The sequence below is a fragment of the Rosa chinensis genome, chromosome 2 (genome assembly GCF_002994745.2).
Source record: "Rosa chinensis cultivar Old Blush chromosome 2, RchiOBHm-V2, whole genome shotgun sequence".
Taxonomy (NCBI): Eukaryota; Viridiplantae; Streptophyta; class Magnoliopsida; order Rosales; family Rosaceae; genus Rosa; species Rosa chinensis.
Genome location: NC_037089.1, coordinates 37454646 through 37465146, shown reverse-complemented (window position 1 = coordinate 37465146; position 10501 = coordinate 37454646).

Genomic DNA, 10501 nt, shown 5'->3' with positions numbered 1-10501 from the left:
TCCCCCACGCGTAAATATTCCTTTCTTTTCCGTGATTTACGGCAATTAGGTCTGCTTTCGGCTGTAGCTTGTCTGTCACAACTCCTCGAGAACCGTTTGGTTCTCCAACGCGTCCTTTCTTTTCCTTAATTTACGGCAATCATACCTGCTTTCGGCTGTAGCTTATCTGTCACAGCTCCTCGAGATCATTTTGGTTCCCCCACGTGTCCTTCACGAGCCAACAGCTTTTCCGTGTTTTCGGGTGACTTTAATCCAACGCGTAGATTTAATCTCAGAGATCGTCGATCCAACGGTGGAGATCTGCTCACTCGTTCTATAAATAGGTGCATTCTGAGCGACTGTTCACTCCAAAAGAAAATTCTTCCGAGTTCCAGCCTTTCTCTCTCAACCCTTCAGCCTTTCTTTCGAAACTCAAATCCTTTCTTCATCAACATGGAACCACGAACTCTGCAACTAATGGAGTTACAAACCCAGCAACAAATGGAATTACAAGCCCAGCAACCAACCGAGGAGGGAGGAAGCATCCAAGCAGCCGGGAGTAGTAACCGGTGGGCTCCCACACCGCCTCAACTAAGAATCCTTAAGGGCCTTTACTATGATAAGGGTTTTAAGTACCCAACTCCAGAGCAGATTCAAGAGATCTGCCTTCATCTGAAACAGTATGGGCAGATCGAGGACAAGAACGTCTTCTTTTGGTTCCAAAACCTCAAGGCTCGTGAGAGGCAGAAGTTGAAGGAATTTCGGAACGTTCGGGTTGGTGGCTCTCTCGATCTCAATTTTGGATCCACTAGTTCTACTGATGATGGTAGGTCCATTGATCTAAACTTTGGTTCCACTGGTTCTACTAGTACTGACAGATCCATTGATCTAAATTTTGGGTCACGTGTCGGCTATGGTGTTGATGGATCGATCATGGAACAACGAGGAGAATATCACCAGGAGATTGAAACCCTTCCACTATTCCCCATGCATGGTGAGGACATCTTTGGCAACATGAAGACTACTTCCGAGGGAGGTAGCGGTTATGGCGGTGGCTCTCGCATTTCCCTTGAGCTCAGCCTCAACTCCTACGGAAATGCAGACATAGCTTAGTATAGAGTATTTTTATTATTATTATTTTTTTTTAATTTTTTAATTTTTTTTTTTGTAAATAGCTGAATTTAATAAGACTGAATGAATGCAGTTTTTTTTTTAATTTATTTATTTATTTATTTTTTATATAAAGGACTCAAAAATAAAAGACAAATATAAATATATATTGGACTCAAAATGAAAGACAAAAATATAAATCCCTTCCCCCACACTTAAATATTGCATTATCTTCAATGTAATCAATTAAAAGCATGCAATGAAACAAGTAAGCATATAGGGATGAAATTTACGAAAATAACTACTAAAACAAAGGAAAATTGAAGAAGTAAAAGGGAAAGAGAAAGCAAATCTGCGTTGACGACTCCTCCACAGCTACTTCGGAATTGGGTTGCCTCCCAAGCAGCGCTTAATGTTTATAGTCTTTCAGCCTAGCTAGACTTGTACCTCCATTTAATCCTCAGGGTTAGGAATGTTCTGGAGGGGTACATCCTTCACTTCATGTTCCACAAATGCCTCATAGTAAGGCTTCAAGCGATGGCCATTCACCTTGAACTCGTTACCTGTTTGTTCACTCTTTATCTGCATAGCTCCATGGGGGAACACATGAGTAATAACAAAAGGCCCAATCCAACGAGAATGAAGTTTACCTGGGAAGAGTTTGAGACGGGAATGGAAGAGAAGAACTTTTTGGCCCACAACAAAAGTCTTCCTTCGAATCATTTTATCATGGAATGCCTTAGTCTTGTCCTTGTAAATCTTAGCACTTTCGAAGGCATCATTTCTAATCTCCTCTAATTCTTGCAATTGCAACTTCCTATGAAGCCCAGCTGCATCAATATCCATGTTGAACTGCTTCACAGCCCACCAAGCTTTGTGCTCTAACTCCACAGGTAAATGGCAAGGTTTGCCATAGACAATTCGATATGGTGACATACCTATGGGAGTTTTGTATGCAGTTCTGTAAGCCCACAAAGCATCCTCTAAACGCAAGGACCAGTCTTTCCTGTTAGGGTTCACAGTCTTTTCCAATATCCCTTTAATCTGACGGTTAGAGACCTCAGCCTGCCCACTAGTTTGGGGGTGATAAGGTGTAGAAACCTTATGTGTCACATCATATCTCTTCAAGAGAGCCTCAATCGTCCGATTGCAAAAGTGGGATCCACCATCACTAATGAGTACTCTAGGCATTCCAAACCTGCTAAAGATGTTAGACTTGATAAAATCTGCAACAACCTTAGAGTCATTAGTTCTAGTGGCCTTTGCTTCCACCCATTTGGAAACATAGTCCACTGCAAGTAAGATATATAGAAACCCAAAAGATGATGGGAAAGGTCCCATGAAATCTATACCCCAGACATCAAATATTTCAGCAGTTATGATATTAGACAAAGGCATTTGATCTCTAGGACCTAGATTTCCTGTTCTTTGGCATTTATCACAAGTTAAACAATAGGCATGTGCATCCCTGAATAATGTTGGCCAATAGAACCCAGACTCTAGTACCTTAAATGCAGTCTTCTTAGACCCAAAATGACCCCCACATGCTTTAGAATGGCAAAAAGAAAGTATGGCATTATGTTCATGTTCAGGCACACATCTCCTAATCAGTTGATCAGAGCAATATTTCCATAGATAAGGTTCATCCCAAACATATTGCTTAACAGTTTTCTTAAGCCTATCCCTATGAGCACGTGACATGGTATCAGGAATCTTTCTAGACACAATATAATTCACAATATCTGCATACCATGGTTCACTTACCTGAAGTCCAAAGAGTTGCTCATCTGGAAACGTCTCCACTAGAGGGAGAGGGTCTTCTGCATGCACCAAACGACTCAAGTGGTCAGCTACCACGTTTTCACTACCCTTTTTGTCCTTGATTTCCACGTTAAATTCTTGCAACAGTAGGATCCATCTAATGAGCCTTGGTTTCGCCTCCTTCTTGGTCATCAAGTATTTCAAAGCTGCATGGTCAGTATAGATAGTAACTTTGGTACCAAGCAAGTAAGAACGAAACTTTTCAAGGGCAAAGACAACTGCAAGGAGCTCTTTCTCTGTGGTGGAATAGTTCATCTGTGCATCATTTAGAGTCCTTGAGGCGTAGTAGATGGCATAGGGTCGTTTGTCCTTTCTTTGCCCCAAAACAGCTCCAACTGCATAGTCAGAGGCATCACACATCAACTCAAAGGGCAAGGACCAATCCGGAGGTAACATGATGGGGGCAGACGTCAACAACTCCTTAAGCTTGTCAAAAGCGTCTTGACACTCCTTGTCAAAATGAAATGTCACATCCTTCTGGAGTAGTTGGCATAGAGGTCTCGAAATCTTGGAGAAGTCCTTGATAAACCTCCTATAAAAACCTGCATGGCCAAGGAAAGAACGAATCTCTCTCACAGAAGTGGGAGAGGGTAAGTGACGCACAGTATCCACCTTGGCTTTATCAACCTCTATACCCCTAGCAGAGACAATATGTCCTAGAACTATTCCTTGTTTAACCATAAAATGGCATTTTTCCCAATTAAGTACAAGGTTAGTTTCCATGCAATGGTTCAAAATTATCTCCAGATTATTAAGACAATCATCAAAATTCTTTCCAAAACTGAAAAGTCATCCATGAATACCTCTATGATTTTCTCAATATAATCTGAAAAGATACTTACCATACACCTCTGAAAGGTACCTGGAGCGTTGCAAAGTCCAAAGGGCATACGTCGATAGGCAAACGTCCCAAAGGGGCAAGTGAAGGTTGTCTTCTCTTGATCTTCATTGGCTATGGCAATTTGATTGTAGCCTGAGTAGCCATCCAAGAAGCAGTAATAGTCATGTCCAGCTAGGCGCTCAAGCATCTGATCAATGAATGGAAGAGGAAAGTGATCTTTCCTTGTGGTTGCATTGAGCCTCCTATAGTCAATGCATACTCTGTAGCCTGTGACTGTCCTTTGGGGCACCAGTTCATTCTCAGCATTTTTCACCACAGTTACCCCAGATTTCTTGGGCACGACCTGAACTGGTGAGACCCACTTGGAGTCTGAAATGGGGTAGATTACCCCACAATCAAGGAGTTTGATAACCTCCTTCTTCACAACTTCCATCATTGGAGGGTTGAGACGACGTTGAGCCTCTCTAGTGGATTTAGACCCCTCCTCTAGAAGTATCCTATGGACGCAAGTTGTAGGGCTTATTCCCTTGATGTCCGCCAATGTCCATCCTATGGCGGTCTTGTGTTGCTTCAGCATTTCCACTAACTTCTCTTCTTGTGGAGTTGTAAGTGCAGAGGACACGATCACTGGTAAGGTCTCCTTGTCTCCTAAGTAGACATACTTCAAATGGTCTGGAAGAGGTTTTAGCTCAAGTTCTGGAGCCTGAACCACTGAAGGTAAAGTCTTGTTAGCAGATAACTGAATGGACAAGGGAGAAATAGACTTACCTATATAGGGGGATGCCTCAAGGAGTGAGACGTTCTCAATGATCTTTCTTTCACAAGTGTCCTTCAATTCCTCCTCTGAGATAGTGACGCCACTTTTTGTGTAACCTACTCCTTGTGCAAGTGTTGTGGCTAGGGTATCCTCATTCATGACATCAAACATTTTCTGTGCAAGATCATCCAAAATGTCAAGAGAACAACAATCACTTACGTCAAGGGGATACCTCATGGCTTCAAAAATGTTGAAGCCTATAACATCACCATCAAACTCCATTGTGAGAGAGCCTGCATATACATCAATCTTCGTCCTAGCTGTCCTTAAGAAAGGACGTCCCAAAAGCAATGGAGTGCAACTCACAGGGGAGTCCTCCATTTCCAACACATAAAAATCAGCTGGGAAGATAAGATGGTTAACCTGTACAAGCACATCCTCCAACAAACCTCTAGGGTATGCATTGGATCTGTCAGCTAACTGAATTATAACATTATCAGATTTAAGTTCCCCTAGACCTAGGGTTTCATAAACAGAATAGGGCATAACATTAACAGATGCACCTAGGTCTAGCATGGCATTCTTAAATCTAGAGTTACCAATAGTACATGGAATAGTGAAGCTTCCAGGATCCTTACACTTTGGAGGAATTTTTCTCTGAATCAAGGCAGAGACATTCTCACTTACCTTTACCACCTCCTTTTCACGGTTTACTCTCCTAGTAGTGCAAAGCTCTTTGAGGAACTTGGCATACTTAGGGACTTGCTTGATGGCCTCTAGGAGAGGTAAGTTCACTTGCACCTTCTTGAAAGTCTCCAAGATAGCTTGGTCACTTTCATCCTTCTTAGATTGGGCAAACCTGCGTGGGAAGGGCATGCAAGAAGAAGAAGGGTTAGCAATAACCGAATTTGATAAGTTAGAATTAGTACCTTTAATTTCCAGTTTTGCCTTAAATGGTGAGGACGCCTTGGTCTCTTCCTTGGACGTTGCAGGGTCCTTCTCATTACCCAACTTGGTGGGTTCTTGGTCTTCCTCAATCTCTATGCTCACTTGGGCCTTTTTGGGGTGATCCACAAATGGTCTTCCATTCCTTGTAGTCACCATTGATGCATTCTCCACATTACCCTTAGGGTTGGGTATTGTATTACTAGGAAGCTTCCCAGTCTCATGAATCTTGCTCATGAAGTCCACAACTTGGCCCATCTGCTTCTTAAGATCTGCAATATCCTTAGTGTGGGTCTGTTGTCCTTGAATCAAAGCTTGAGTAGAGTTTGTCAAGGCTTGGGTAGAACTAGTCAAGGCTTCCAACGTTTTGTCATAGTGAGACATTGAAGGTCCTGAGTTCTGCTGAGGAGGAGGCATGTAAGGCCTTTGAAAAGATGATCCTTGGAATGAAGGCCCTTGAGGACGTTGGAAGTTCCCACCAAGAGGATTTTGAACGTTTTCATTGTTGGTCCACTTGAAGTTGGGATGGTCCCTCCATCCTGGGTTGTAAGTATTAGAATAAGGGTCATGCCTAGGACGTTGGGGTCCTCCTTGATATCCTCCTTGATACCTTCCAATAGCATTTGCAGATTCCCATCCTCCATTTTCATTAAGTTGAGGGCACTGATCTGTAACATGCCCTTGCATAGAGCATACCCCACAAGCTATTGTCGCACTTGGTCCTTTGGAACTGATCACTTGGTTCATGAGGAGAGTAAGCTTATTCAGTTGGTCTTCAATGGCAGTATTCTTGCTCATCTCATGTACCCTACGAGTAGAGTGTCCTACTCCCTCATATTGTTGGGTGTTTAAGGCACGATTAGCTATAAGTTCCTTCCCAACTGCAGGTGACTTATCCACAAAAGCTCCTCCAGCTGCAGCATCAAGCATTTGCTTTTCCAAGGGTAGGAGTCCTTCGTAGAAACATGTAAGTAGGGTCTCATCCTTCATCTGATGTTGAGGACATTGTGCAAGTAGGGAGTTGAACCTCTCGTAGTAGGCAGCATAGGATTCATCATGGGCTTGCTCTATTCCACTGAGCTTCTTCCTGAGTGTGATGACCTTGGAAGCTGGGAAGTATTTTTCCAAGAAGGCCTTCCTCATGGTTTCCCATGATGTGATACGTCCAGCAGGGAGCTCATATAGCCAATCTTTGGCTCTGTCAGCTAAGGAGAACGGAAATGCCTTCATCTTTAGAATGTTTTCATCTGCTCCTTGTGGTTGCATGTTTGCACACACAGACTGAAATTCTCTGATATGCTTGTTGGCGTCCTCCATATTGAGGCCATGGCACATAGGAAGCTTGTGCAACAATCCACTCTTTAGCTCAAATTCTGCTTGTCTTCCTGCTGCAGGGGCAGGGTAAATGATGCCTGAAGGAGGTCCTCCTTCGACAGTTGCTGTGGAGAGTTCCCTAATAGATGCCATTCTCTCTTTCTTGACTTCTTCAGGTGGTGGTGAAGGTGGTGGTGTAGAATTGGACGAAACCACAGGTGAGGGTGAACATGAAGGAGGAGATGGAGACGGTGTAGGTGATGTAGACTCCTCAGAAAAGTAGATCCTCTTCCCTTGCTCGTTAAATGTGTACTCTTTGTATGTCGAAGGGGAGGGGCTTGTGTACTCAAGAAGTGAAGGATTCTTCAAACGAGCGAGCCTAGCTTCAATTTCTTTTATTGTAGATGGTCTATAAGGCTCGGTCATTCATAGAAATCCTGAACATCATTAAGAATTAGAGAAGTTAGTAAATTGTATAGTGAAGTAAAAACAAGTTAGTGATTTATACATCAACGTCACTATTATTTATACATCAACGTCACTATTCACACATTACTATTCATAAGTTACTATTCACGATTTATACAAGTATAAAGAGAAGTATATATTACAAAAATATGCACAATCTTCACAAATGAACCACGTAAGAAATTTATACAAGTATAAAATGTACAAAACAACACAATTTACATGTGGAGGTTATGTTCAAGTGTATTATTATCTTTACAAATAAAGTTAATATCTTTATTGATTACAAGTTGTAAGTCGAGCCCAATAGAAACCACTACTATTGGTGAGATACGATCTAGGGATAGTAACCTAGACATAAGTCGCTTTCCTTTGTTTCAGAAGGCTAGATGGCCAGATTAAGAGGTAAGTGAGAGGGAGGACTCATTTTGGTGACACTACGGAGGCTACTCCCTCATTGAGGTTTAGGCCCCTATTGGCTACTCCCACATTGTGGTTTACGCACGGTCTATAGTATCTCTGAGATCCAATTTGAACCCATCACCCAGGGTCTCAACCTAAGACACCATCTATATGCCCCTTACTCAGCTTGGAAATAACTCATGTGTTAGACAGTTCTCCAAATGTTAATAAAAGCCGCCCTCAACCTCATAAGACCTCAGAAAGGCACTAATGAAGGGTTAAGGCCAATATTAACAAAAGGGCCCTTATCTACTCATACGATTTTACACACTTACAATAATCAAGAAATTAACGATATTTATAATTAATGCTTTACATTTCTTTTGTTTAGTAAGGTTAGACACATTATAAACAAAAACTTTCAAACAATACTATTAACAAAACGTCACAACTTAACCATTTTTTTTTTTTTTTTTTTTTTCGAACACAACATATAAACAAAACAAATATTCACATATTCAACAAGTGATTTTTCAATCCCCGGCAACGGCGCCAAAAATTGATGCGCTCAAAGCAAGCGCATAATTTAACCCTGAAATGTCGTTAGTAGTATAAGTAAGTAGGGATCGTTCTATTCCGGGGATTGAGGGTACACCTGTCATTGTCAAACAATTAAACAATTAAAATTAAAGCAAAGTATAATATTCACAAATATATTCACAACTATAAATATTTTTACGAAAAGGGGGGGGATTTTTGGTTTTTGGATTTTCGAAAATAAAACTAAGTTAACAAAATAATTAAAATGCAAAAACATAAAAATACGAATGGAATGAGAGAACAAAGATCAAAATCGAAACATATGATTAAAATTGATTCCCCCTATAATTGTTCTTCCAAGTCATGAGAGAGGAGTTGATCATGTGAAACATTCGAAAGCAAATGATTTCCCATATTTTACTTTTCAATGCTAATTAACCTAAGCGAAAGCACCTAGATTAATCCTATCAAACATGCAATCAAACCCTAGAAAGCTAGTCAATCATAACATGTTTAACGCATTACACATAGAGAAAGGCTATCAACTCAAGTGTACAACTTAGTATGGAAAAGTCCACCTAATTGCAATCCTCGTTAATTAAATTCGATCTTTGTCCAAAATCTTTACTACTTTGGTTCAAGTTTACACAAAACGAAAAGTCGATTTCATGTTCTTAAACCTAGCAACAATTATGCATAAACTCTATAAGTGTCGACCCAAATAAGATTAATACACAAAGGATATCTATAATGCAAATTTTATTAAACAAACCCACATAAGCAACTCTCGAAGAACAATAATATGAATCTGAAAATTCTCAATTAATCATAAAAATTCCAGAAATTAATATTTGTTCGAACACATGTGTCAACTAGTTCATAACCAACGAAATTCAAAGCAAAGGTTACAAAGGAGAATCGGATTACACCGTGGATGAAGATGAGATGGATGATAAACGTTGTGGGCTCTTGAATCTTGAAAGCAAGCTTCAAGGATGGATATGGATGGTGATGCTCACGGCTTCTCTTCTTCTTCCTTTGGCCTTGCTTGAACTCGTGGAGATGACTAGAGGATGGATGGGAAAATGGAAGGGAAATAGAGAGACAAAGAAGATGGAATAGATGAAGGAATGTGTGTTATGGATTCAGAAATTGGTGATTGAGAGTGAGAGGAGAATGTGTTTAAATAGGGAAGAAAAAGAAGAGTGAAATGATGAGATGAAGAAAAATAATGAAAGTGGAGTATGAAAGTGGTTTGTAAAATATGTAAAAGATGAGGTAATGATGAAAGCAAAGCATGAAGGTGAAGAAATGTGGAAGTGATGATGATGTTTTAGAGTAGAAAAATGTATCCAAGGAAAAAGAAATGCTTTCTTCATATGGGTGGGAAACATGAATATGTGGTGTTGAGCTGTTTTCAAGTCAGTTTCTTCCCCTTTATTCCTTCAATTATTTCTCCATCAAAACTTCAGAATGAGCCTTCGACTTCTTCATAAAAAATGTTCCAATATGAGTGTAGATCATCCTGACAAATTTTCAGAGCTTTATTCCATGTGGTTGGGCCGGAAATGCTGCTGGACCTCTTAGGGCAACTCCAACCATGGGGTGCCAAACCAAAATTTTGCCAATTATAAGACTTTTTCTTCTCCAACCATGTATTTTTGGTGGATCCGGTCCTATAAATTTGAGTCCAAGTCTCATTTGTAGTCTCATATTTGAGACAATTCCAGATCCAGGACTGAGAACAGTGGCCCGGGACCACGCTTTCTGATTACCCAGCCCAATAAGTGGAGTGACGCGCTGGATGAGTTTTGTGGGCAGCACGCGCAGCAGGGAGAAGATGGGAGGAGGAAGACGCGCCTACTTGCGCTGGAGAGAGAAAAAGCAGCTGCTGGTGGTCTGCTCCAGTGGGCCCCGCGGGGCTCAGTTTGTCTGCTGCCGACCGTTGGGACAAGCAACGGTCACGAAATGCACGGCTGAGATCGCTCCATTTTGAAAATGGACGGTCCGATGTTGCATTAAATTTTTTTTTTTTTTTTTTTACTGAACGGATCTATTTTCGATCTGATGGCTCAGATTTGAGGGAAAAAAACTCATCTACGGCTCTTATTAATTGAAGGGTTATTATATCCTTTCTGTTTCAAAAAAAAAAAAAGAATTACCAGAAAATTAAGGGAAAAAATCTACCCGTTGGAACAGTGAATTGTAGGAAATTCTATAAATACCTACCCATTATTTTCTATTTCCTCACACCAAATATCCTCCATCTCCTTCACAATTTTCCATTCATTAACCCATCTTCTTGTTCTTAAATATATCTTCCT